Source organism: Crocodylus siamensis, chromosome 2 (assembly GCF_052110815.1).
Source record: "Crocodylus siamensis isolate JL-2025a chromosome 2, ASM5211081v1, whole genome shotgun sequence".
NCBI classification, from domain to species: domain Eukaryota; kingdom Metazoa; phylum Chordata; order Crocodylia; family Crocodylidae; genus Crocodylus; species Crocodylus siamensis.
In genome coordinates, this window is record NC_143396.1 from 19,528,793 (window position 1) to 19,540,938 (window position 12,146).

Below are 12,146 nucleotides of genomic sequence, written 5' to 3' on the forward strand. Positions count from 1 at the left end.
GGGCTGCTGAGCTTCACATAGCTGACTCCCCTCTCGGGTGTGATCCCTTCTCAGGACCTTTGGCCCTACACAGGCCCTGGCCTCACCTCAAAGGCTAGGCAGGGTCCCAGGCCCACGACTCCGGGTGCCCCTCATGGTGGGCCTCCGGCCCTTCTGACCTTCTCAGCCCTGGCCCCAACATGGGCCAGTTGAGGGGGCACTCTACCTCCAGCCTCACTACCCCATACTCTCTCCGGGTCCCCCTTCCTGGATGTGGGGAGCTGGGGTACCTTACATAATGACTGATGCCCCAGGGTCCACAGGGAACTCTCACTCCCCACCTGGGGCAGCAGGTCATGGTGCTACTCTGGATGTTACTTTCAACCCACTCTCTGCCTCCCAGCACTGGAGGACTTATCGGGGTCAGGACTTGCCTTTCTCGCTCTGAGAGCAAGACCCCCGTTCACTCGGCCCCTGGCCCAAAGTCTCTGGACACCTGAGGCTGAGATTACCTGGGCCTGCTCCCCTTGCTTGGGGCTCCACTTCACCCCCCTCACTGGGGCTTCAGATCTCTGCCCCTTACTAAGGGTTACCCCCTCACAGAGGCTCCATTACTCTGCCCTCCCTTGGGGCTAGCACACTGCCCCTCACTTGGGGCTACAGATCTTGGCCCCCTTTGCTGGGGCTATGCCCTCACTGGGGCTCCAGTGCTCTGTCCCTCCCTTGGGGCTAGCACACCACCCCTCACTGGGGCTACTGATCTGGGGAGGTCTTTGCTCCCTGGTAGGCTCAGGTGGCCATAGCTGTGCTTGGCCCCAACTCTCCCTCTCAGGATCTCGCAGCCATGCAGGGTACAGGCAGCCTTGGCCGTACCTGGCCCCACTCTCCCCTTTGAGGTCTTGAACCCCCATAGGGCTCAGGCAGCCTCAGCCATACCTGGCCTCCAACTCTCCCTCTCAGGGCTTGCACCCCCACAACAACCTCCAATGGAATGCAAACCCACCCAAAGGTGAGGGTCAGGGTTAAGGCACCCCTACCCACCTTTCACCAAGGTGGTAACTGGCCTGGCATTTCCTGGGGGCTCCCACACCACTGGGAGCCCCACCAGGCCACCCACTCTCAGCAGGGTGCAGTTTTAGGTCATACCCAGGACCAGGAGCCTCCCAACCATCCCCTACAACTCCTCCCTTACCTCCTGATGATACCTATAGCCAGGCAGTGTTGTTACCTAACCTCTAACAGTAAAACTGCCCTGTTTATATGGGCAGCCCTAGATCCAAAATGGCTGCCCTCATCAGGCACCTGATGACTGCCAGCATCAGGCCCTTAAAGTGGCAGGCACCTACAGACTCCAGGTCCCTGAGCTCACCTATGGCCAGGCAGGTGCTTTTTGCTCAGGAAATATTGATGTTTAAAAAAACAAAACAAAATTAACCAAACAAAAAAACAGCTTACAAATGGGAAAAGAAAATTCTCAATCGTTTTCAAGCCTGCATGACATGTAAGTTTCACTTTCAAGAGAACAGAAACAAAGAACTCACTCTGGCTAGGAGGGAATAGTTAAGGGATGGGGATTTTGCCAAGATCTTGCCAAAATTTCCCGTTTGGAAGCAGGACCTGAAGAAAACACCAAAAGCTGCTGCCTCCCCAAAGGTAAAGAATGTTACAATAAAGTTCAGAACCACATAACAATGATAACTAAAAGTACTTATTGATACTTTTTGACAAGTGTGCCACAAATTAGTCCTGCATCCTCCCCAAGTGCCACTCAGAGCCCTTTCCCCTGACCAATCTGCTCCACTGCTGTTTCTTGCCCTGTGCTCCCTGTCTGATCTGATGTTTTGCTTTTTGTTCTACCCTTTCTGACACTCCTGCCTGTGTCCTCCCCAATATGCTGAGTACCAGTCATAGAGGCTGCCAGTGCTACTTATGACAAGGGTTCCCAACCCCCAGTCATTATGGCACCTGTGCCACTAAGGCTAAGTACAGACAGTCAAAAAGCCCAAGGCAAAATCAATTCAGTCTTTGCAGGTTAGTCTAACCTGCAAAGACTGAACTGATTTGCAAGTGAATAAATGTTCACTTTTGATTCAGGAAATGCAGGCACATGCCTTTAGTGGCTCAAGCCAGAAGCCATGGGGAATTAGAATATACTTCCCAGCTCCAATGCTTTCCCCCCTTCTCTGCTCAATAAGAAGGGGTGTGGCCAAGCCCCTGCCCAGAGCTAGCTGGAGGGTCTGCTTGGGGGAGGAGGGCATGGGAAAAGGTAGTGGCAATGAATTCATAAAAGCTTGAACAAGAATAGTCTTTTCTCTGAAGTGAGCATGTATTGAACAGAAGGGAATAACCCTGTAGAGTCCTGCAGGCTGTGATCATGGTCTACAGATCCCAGAGGCACCTGGAAGCAGGAAGAGGAAGTGATAAGCAACCCTGCAGTGTCCTGCTATTGTGGATTGGGACTGCAAATCCCAGAGACCTCAGGGGCAGCAGGAAGATGAAGTGAACACACAGCCTATGCTGGGATCCTGAAGGATTTAACTTGAACCAGGAAGGGGTCTGGGACAGAAGTTTCATAAGCCAGTTTGACCTAAATCAGTTGAGTCTGATACTACATTCAGTCAGGTTCATCTTAAACCAGTTAGTTTCAGCCATTTTGAAACTAGTTTATGTGCACTGATCTTCTGTTCTGTTACAGGTTTAGTCCAATTTCTGAAGACTTAAACTAGTTTGTGTGTAACTTCTGGCCCTAACCCGATTGGCCACTCCTGGTGTAACTTATTAAAATCTGTTGGAAAAAATCAGATGTAAAGCTGCATTCATCTAAGTTACACCATCTGATGTAGGTATTGTCTATTTGTCCATTTGATCCTCAGAACCGGACTATTTTTGACTCCCCTGCCATCTAGTGACAAACTGCTATAATAGTACCTACTATGGAAGCTGTTTTTGAAGCGTTAGTCATCTGTCCTCTCTGGCCACTGGTGTAATCCATACCAGTGGGCAAAACCACGGCAAGTTTCATCTGGATTTAATGTGTTATGTATCCTAGCCTGAGACCACTGATTCTCCTAGGAACACAGAACCCTCACAAACCTCATTGTTTTCCACTTCAAACAAAGGCAGACTTTTTTTACCTTGCTTTCTCTAAAATTAATACAAGCATGATGTGCATCTTTAAAAACACATTAGCAGACAAACATAAAATCTACCATAACATAGTACTCCCATACAGATGCTTCTAACCTCTAGGTAGAAATGAGAGAAGTGACAGGAGAGAGATTTTAACCACCCTGCTGAATACCTTACTAGAAGGTGTTCACATGTTACAATAGCAAGGGCCTGCTGAGGACAGTGTTGAATAGAATAAAATAGAATAGAAAATCCAGAATGATTCCATAGAGGTTGTGGGACAGAACTTAAATGTAAGGGGTTTTTTTCTTGCTTAAAAATCAACCATTGAAATATATTTTAGAGAGGGCCTGTGGGGTGTTTCCAGACCCAGTCAGAAGTCCAACTCCCAGAATTACTGTAGCTCATTAAAGTGAGCAACTCTGTAAAGTCCCATGGCCATTTCCTTCTGCTTTTGATCACTGCTAGGTAAAGTTCTCTATATGTTTAGTTCTCTGGATAAATTTATATTCTTAACGTTAAGAATAGGTATATCTGCTCCATCAAGATTTCATCCTAGGATTTCAAAAACAACTTGGCAACCATTAACTGATGGAAACTTACAATACCTTGCGGGGCAGGAAAATTGTGTATAACAGATAGACCAAGTGAAACAGAACTGACAGAAGTAGGAAGAGAACCCAGAAATCATGATCTCCCATCAGTCTTAAATAATAATGATACTGAAACTAGATGGCTACTTATTTTTAATAAGTCACTTTCCATCCTGCATCTTAGTCTCCCTCCCTGTAAGTTAGTAAAAAGTAATACTTACCTGCTTCACAGTTGTTGAACTGGTTAAAATGGACTTATCAGTGGGCAGATCTACATGTGCACCTGATTACGCAGTCATTTATTCTGCAAGTAGTAAGCAACTGCGTAGTAACCGGTGTTACTGCACAGTCCCAACACTACACGGCTATTTTTAGCAGCTACTGCAGAGCAGCAAGTTGCTATTGTGCAGTAGCATTGGCATCACAGTCCATGCCTGGCAATGCTATGTTGTCGTAGCAATGAGCTACAGTAACGTAGCTCATCACTACAGTGATGTGGCATCTCGTGTAGATGCACCCACTAAGTTGATATTGTAATACCACTTTGAAAAGCATTGTAATGTTAAGTATCATTGTGATAGTAAATAATCTTCATTTTCAAAGGGCCTGAGTGATTACTATGGGCTGTTATAATGAGTTTTTTTAATTCATTCATTGTGCAGAACATATATTCGTAGAAAAACTTTTGCTCAAGCTAAAGACCTAATGCTTTGGTTTGGAAACTACCAGCTCCATCTTCCATAACTGGGCATCATCCCTTTGGCTTCTACAGTCAGTGGTGATACATAGGGGGTGCATGTGCACTCCCTGAGAACACCAGTGCACCCCGACAGGCAGCATTCCCCACTTAGGCGATGGGTAGGTGAGAGTGCTGGTGCCCCCCCTGAGAGCACCGGCTGGGAAGTGGGGGCATCAGGAGAAGCAATTCCTATGGTCGATCATGCTGACTGGGGGGTGGAGGGGAGGATGAAAGAGGTGTTCCCCAGCTGCTGATCGCACCAACCTGGAAAGGCTGTGGGGGGACCCCCCCCCATTGCTTGACTCACCGCTGGGGGGGGCAAGTTCCCCCTCCTGACTCAGAAGGCACCAGTCATCCATGTTACACTTATTGCTTTCACAGGATTCTCCTTTTCCAGAGATAGCTAGTAGTGGCCTCTTCACTTTTAGCTTCAAAGACTGAAAATGGTTGCTGTTTCCTCTCTTCCTATTCTTTCAGGGCTATGAAACCTAGTAGAGGTATCCAAGCTTGCTTTTTCTCCTTTTCTAGTTGTTTCACTGAAAGTATGAGCCTGGAAGCTAGTTAGAATTAGTTGCAAACAAAGGAGAGCCACATGATCAGCCAGTTCATCATGCACCCTTCCCAGCGGTCTGGATGTTAGGAAGAAAGGAACAGTAGGACTTGGCCAGTCTAGATAGAGTGGAGACACAGCTAGAATTTGAGGGCCTTGTTACACTTTACACTGTAAGCCACACAAATGCTAATCGGCTTAGTGTTGTTTGGTTTAGTGGAGCAATTGCACCTCAAGGTGAAACAGCACCTCTGACTGTCCTTCACCTGCACAACTGTGACTTGCCACTAGAGGCTTGGTGAGCAGGGGCAGGACCAGCTTCCTACTTCCGCTGGGCAGAGTGACTGCCACAGCTCTGGAGCACCCAGTGGCCATGGTGTCTACTGCCACGTGGACTGCCTCACTGCTCACACAGGGCAAAGCGAGCACTGGAGCCCCAAAGCACCCAGCAGCCACAGTGCCTCTTGCCACCTGGACTGTCTCACTGCTCATACAGGACAAAGTGAATGTCACAGCCCTGGACTGGTGCCTCCCACCACTGACCAGACTGCGGCTCACTTTGCCCAATGGGAGCAGCAAGGCAATCCAGGCAGCAGGACGCACTGTAGCCACTGTGTGCTCCGGGGCTACAGCACTCACTCTGCCAGGCAGGAGCAGCAAGGCAGTCCAGGTGGTGGTGGGAGGCATCGCAGCCACCAGGCGCTTCAGGGCTGTGACAAGCAGTGGGGCAGAGGCACTGTGCCCAGCCCTGCTGCACCCCAGCATCCCCACTCATCCCGTCTCAGGAGGAGCCACTGCATCCTGTGGTACTAGAAGGCTTCAACTTAGGCGGAAGAATATGGAGTGATTACACCTTAATGGAACAGGAGCAAGGTTATGTGAATTAGATCTCTTTTTGCTATTAAACAGTCGATGGTTTTGCTCCTAGTAAGCAGTGATAGGGAGGGAGAGCAGAAAGGGAACCAAGACTCAGAATTTGAGTGAAGTGGGAGAATTAAACTCCTCTTCAAACTCGGGAAACATAAACTGGTTCTTTCCAAGTTTTGATCCTGGATCCAGAATCCAGAAGCTGGGTTGTTCATGAGATAGGATATGTCTAGACCCACAATGCTAAGTCCAGAGTTCTGGGATCCTTCATTCCACTTTTGGTCCAAAACTGATGGTTTGTGGCCATTTAAACTCTGTCCTATTTCAGGTTATCAGCAACCAAAAGAAGCCAGTACTTAGCCTCTACTGCTTTTATGAAGTAACTGAAATAGCCAAGACATTAAAAGAGCACAGGATTTGCATGATGGTTATTCTGTATATAGTCTCTAGGTGGTGCAATTACCTCACACATTGCCTTCAACGATGTGCCTATGGCAGATGAGGTTCTTTGGGTAAATGTGATATCTTTTATTAGACCAACTAAATAGCAGGAAAAATTGTTCTTTGCCTAAGTCCTTAGACCCACGGCTACAACCAACAACCCTACAATGTGCCTATGACACTTCAAATGTCATATATTGCTTTTCAGTCTGGTTAGATTCATTGTTAACTAAACGATTGCTGCTGCTGCTGAAATAGGATTGAGTAAGAATCACCCAAATCTTTACTTTCCAGATAAATGCTTTGCAACCTCTTGCAAACAGTAGTAAATCTATGCTGCACAGTACCAAGGTGTTAAACAGGGTTCACCATGCCACCTTCTGGGTTTGTATTCTATATACTGCAAATCCTGCAACTGAATGTGATTAGTCAGTTTAAAATAATCTGATAGTGTATCTACTAATCAAGTCAGTGGACCTGGATGAGTTAATGTAAAGACAATTTTCTGATATGTGTCAAGCAACCAGGAGAAAAAGCAGGAAATAATACTTAAAGAAAGGTTAAGTTCCCAAATTGATGTTTTCTCTATTTGATGAAACAGTTTGAATGGATGTTGATGGATATCATCTGCAAAGCCCAATTTATAGCCTGGGAAATATGTTTCTATTAACTTTTGCAGTTCCTAGAATGTTGTTATGCAGCCAGTGCTATGGCTGGAACATCAGCAATACAATAAGATGCTAAAATTAATTTATTCATAAAGCCTATGTGACTACTGACTATAGCTGATGTGACATACAGATTCTGAGAAGTACTACCAGATGGCCACATTATAGTCTGCAGTATAAGTCTGCTCCTCATCACACAAAGTCAGTAGGAGTTTTGGTGTTCAATTCAATGATAGCAGAATTGAGTCCTTACCTTGCCTGGGGATGAGATAGACCTGAATGTTATTTGTTTTCCTTGCAGCTAAGGTCAGCCAGCAAACTACCTGGGACATCTAAAGTAAATGTCAGCCTCTGGGCATGCCTAGAAAATGATCTGGATAAGACAGTAATGAGACTGTAGTTTGTAATTAAATATCTACTGTAAACTTGTTCTGCCCAGAGATTCCCGTGTGTAACATAAGACTAATTTTCCCTTTTTCACGTGGGTGTTGTGAGAATTTATTCAATAATGTCTGTAATGTGGCTGGAGTAGTATTCGGCTGAAAAACTCTGTAGAAGTGTTTAAGGGGTGGATGTCATGCCGCCCAGAGCCACGTCACCTCCCGACTGAAATAGTAGTGCCTCATCATCGGAAAAATCCCCTGCCATGCCTTTGATGTTATGGGAGATATGTCTAGACACTCCTGGGAGACAACTGAGAATAGTCATAGGCTCAGGATGTCAGTGGCTCTTTGCAGGACTCCACCATCCCTATCCCCTGCCCTCACCACACCTGATGTTCCTGGGCGCTGTTATTTGCTTCCAAGACCAATGTTCCTAACCTCATTGGAAGGACCCTCATCTGCGGTCCATGGTTAAGTGGCTGCTTGCCCCATTCTTCCCCACATGAGTCCCAAGACGGCTACGTGTCTCTCTTCTGGTTCCCCCATTGCCCTCCTGTGACTGAGGCCAACTCTGTCTTTTTCTCCACCTCTTCGGGGAGTAATTCCACCTATGCCTTCTTCTTCCCCAAGGTCACCGGAGTGGTTCCTTTCACCCCCTGGTACTGGATTCACTGGCTGATTGAGTCTCTCCATTGGATCACATTTCTCACTGGGTCTTCCCAGGTAAGTTGCGAGGCCGGAGCTCTCCCTTTGGCTCTGGGGTCAGTCTTCTCCCCTCACCTGCTCTCGGATCTCCTCTTCTTCTCTTCTCTGTTCCCTTGCTTCCTCTGAACCCTGGAAACTCCCTCAGCATCCCTTAAAGTTTCCTTTTCCCAGCTGGATCTGCTGTGAACGCCTCCTATTTGCTGCCTGTATGATCCAGCTGTTCCTCCTTTTGCTCTCCAGAGTGGTCTTTTTTCTCTTTTCTCTTTTCCCATGCCGTTTTCCTCTTCCTGGGTTCAAACCCCAGTGGCTGGGTTTGCTGTGGCAGCCTTTGATCTGCCGCAGCCCCAGCTGACTCCCCTGGTTATTTTGAGCGTGGCACTTCTGTATCTGGGTGAGGTAAGTTTTTTTCCTTTTGTTTCTCTCTCATCATTCCCATGGCAGGGTGCTTCAGGCACCGTCACAAAGTGCATATTATTATTGTTATGCTAAATACTGGAATCCACTAAAATTGGAGAGATAACATAACCTTTTGGAGTATTAGGTCTATAGCAGTGGTCTCCAACATTTTAAGTAGGAGATCACCTTTGGCATTTAAAAGTAACCCAAGATCTACTGTGTGCCACTGCGCCTCCCCCCCGCCCTGCCTGCAGGTTCATAGATTGTGAGGCTGGAAGGGACCTTGGGAGATCATCAGGTCCAGCCCCGCTGCACCAGGCAGGAAAGATAACTGGAAGTCAGGTGACTCCAGCAAGGTGACTGTCCAGTCTCCTCTCGAAGATTTCCAAAGTAGGCGATTGGAATAGTCTCCCTCCAGAGGTGGTACAGAGTCTGGACACCCTGACTGTGAAGAAGTTTTTCCTAATGTTGAGCCTGGAACAGTCTTTCAGGAGTTTGTGGCCATTACTCCTGATTTTCCCCAAGGGTGCCCTGGTGAACAGTTGCTCACCAAGCCCTTGATTTACACCCCTGATGTAGCAGTAAGCCACTATCAAGTCCCCTCCCAGCCTTCTCTTTTTCAGGCTAAAGAGTCCCAGGTCCTTCAGCCTTTCCTCATATGGCTTGCCATGCAAATCTCTGATCATATGAGTCCTTCTCTGGACTCTCTTGAGCTTTACCCCATCCTTGTTGAAGTGCGGTGCCCAGAACTGGATGCAGTACTCCAGCTGCGTTCTCACCAGTGCTGAGTAGAGTGGAAGAATCACTTCCCTACTTTTGCTGGAGATGCATCGATTGATGCATGCCAGGGTATTATTTGCCCTGTTGGCTACAGCATCGCGCTGCCGGCTCACAGTCATGCTGTGGTTTATTATTACCCCCAGGTCCCTTTCATTCATGGTGCTGGTCAGTTTGGCATTGCCAAGCCTGTAGGTGTGTAGGGGGGTTTTTTGTCCCCAGGTGGAGCACTTTACATTTCTCAGTGTTGATCTTCATCTGATTCTGATCCGCCCAACTTGGGGTGGGGCTGCTCTCTATGTAAAGGACCATTATACATCTACCCTAATCAAAATGGGATCAGAGAAGGAGAAAGTTGGGTTAGTATACATGGAGGTCATGGGAAAGGGACTTGGTGGTGGGGGTCTGCTGCAGACCACCACACCAAGAGGAAAAGCTGGATTTGGAATTCTTGAGGCAGCTCTCAGAGGCCGTAAGGTCTAGGGACGTGGTTGTCATGGGGGACCTAAATTACCCTGACATCTGCTGGGAGGAGCAGTCAGCCAAATCCAACCATTCCTGTAGGTTCTTAACCTGCATGCAGGACCTTCACCTAATGCAGGAGGTATACTGTCCCACTAGGGGGAATGCCTTACTGGACTTGGTGTTGTCTATGGGAGAGGACCTGGTAGGGGAGCTGCAGATTTGTGGTCACCATGGGGATAGCGACCACCAATCAACTGAATTCACCATATAGCCTAGGGTGGGTAAGATAACTAGTAGGGTGGAAGTGCTTGACTTTAGGAAGGCTAACTTCAGGGTGTTTAGGAGTCTAGTCAGTGATGCACTGCAGGAGAAGAGTATTGGTGAGATGGGAGTCCAGGAAGGGTGGTCGTTCCTAAAAGAAGCAATCCTTCAGGCACAGAGGGAGACTATCCCAGTACGAGAGAAAAGGGGAGAAGCAGCCAAAAAACTTCCTTGGCTAAACAGGCAAATCCAGGAGAGCCCAAGGGCAAAAAAGAAGGCATATAGGTGGTGGAAGCAGGGGGAAACTACCAAGAAGGAGTACAACAGCTACTTGGCCCGCATTTGCAGGGAGGCAATTAGAAAGACCAAAGCAACTACAGAGCTGAGGCTGGCAACACAAAGTAAAGACAACAAAAAGTCTTTTTTTAGGTATGTAGGGAGTAAAAGGAAGATGCAGGGCAGCATAGGACCCCTACTGAACAAGGAGGAGCAATTAGCGACAAAGAGGGGGGATAAGGCTAAGGTATTCAATGAGGTTTTTGCTTCAGTGTTCCTGAACAGGGCTCAAGATAAATCTCATGGCTTCTTAGATGGGCATCAGAGGGACGCCAGCCTGCCAACTGTCGACACTGACACTGGTGCAGAGTCATTTGGATGGACTGGATGTGTTCAAGTCAGCAGGCCCAGATGAGCTGCATCCGAGGGTTATGAAGGAATTGGCCGGTGTCATAGCAGAACCACTGCCATGGCCAATATGGTCCCTATTTTCGAGAAGAGGAGGAAGGAGGATCTGAGTAATTATAGGCCAGTCAGTCTCACCTCCATTCTTGGAAAGGTCTTGGAAAAGATTATGAAGGATCATATTTGTGGGAGTCCAACAGGAAAAATAATGCAGCAGGGAAATCAGCATGGATTTGTAGCAGGTACATCATGGCCTGACCAATCTGGTTTTGTTTTATGATAGGGTCACAAAATGCTTAGATGCCGGAGTAGAGGTGGATGTTGTTTTCTTGGACTTTAACCAGGCCTTCAATACAATATTTCATCCTATTCTCATAAATAAATTAAGAGGCTGTCTTAGATGTTTACACGGTTCAGTGAGTGGCAAATTGGCTTAGTGGTCACACCCAGAGAGGTTTTTCCCCCCAGGGTCCTCAAGTCCATCAGTTCAGGGTTGAGCCCAATGATCCAAAAGGGCTCTGTATACAATAGCACAATCCCTCAGCTAACTCAGTCCTTGACGAATGCTACTGAGCATTAACTTCTCCCTTCCCAGGGAAGCTGCATCTGTGCATAACTGACTGTTAGTTTACTCTTTGATTGCTTTCCTCCTCCAGGTTACTGGCCCAAAAGGGTTCACTCACCGGTGTGATCTTCACTGGACCTCTCAGGATGCTCTACCACCACAAGCCTCACCTCTGGTAAGTTGATTTCTTTCTGCCACCTGTCCTCTCAGGTGGCTTGGCAGTCATTGCACCTCCATGCAGTCACACTTGCCTCTGGTCTCCCCTTCCAGGAGTTGAGATCTGCCCAAGATGGGGTTTTAATTTCATGGCTGTTTGTCTGAGCCAATCAATGCCAATTCTGGTCTGCCACAGCTCTCTGCCGCAGCGGCTGCTACTAATTATAGTCCCAGGCTTCATGCCCTTTGTAGCCCCGAGACTGATTGGGTAGACATTTCCCACTTCAGGGAATCTGTCCATCTCTCATTCCTTCATGGCATTGCTTACATGCCACCCTGTCACAGTGTCCAAGACCAGAATGTCTGAGAGCCTTCAATCTTTCTTCTATGCTATGCCTCATGCTTGGGAGTTGCTCCCAACCATGACTAAAAGTCTCTTCCTACAAAAGACCTGATGATACTGGAGGCAGCAGGACCATGGTCTGTCACAGGACATTGTCACATGTTCACCAGTTGCAAAACATTGGAATGTTGTGATGTATTAAAGTTAATGTGTGTTAGGATGACATCACATGTTCATTTGCAAGTTACCAATCTTTGGGACAGAGTGACCTATTAAAGTTAGGATGTGTTAAGGATAGAATCCTTACCTGAAAGGGAATAACTTTGACATAAGAGCACAAACAACACATGTTAAACTGTTTAACCCGTGAATGCTTGAAGTTTAACTACATGCAGTAAGTGTTAAGTTGAACGTGTGGCACCAGCCATACTGATCAATTTTGTCTTAT

General features: G+C 47.3%; 1 long non-coding RNA gene across 1 annotated transcript in view; it reads left to right on the forward strand.

Moving 5' to 3' along the window:
• Positions 1 to 11,786, forward strand: part of LOC149870031 (uncharacterized) — a 71,203-nt gene extending 59,417 nt beyond the window's left edge. The window contains exons 2-3 of the long non-coding RNA XR_016440674.1: positions 7,980 to 8,072; positions 11,291 to 11,786. This is a non-coding gene — a long non-coding RNA (uncharacterized LOC149870031). The remainder of the gene's footprint in view (positions 1 to 7,979; positions 8,073 to 11,290) is intronic.
• Positions 11,787 to 12,146: the final 360 nt, after the last annotated feature.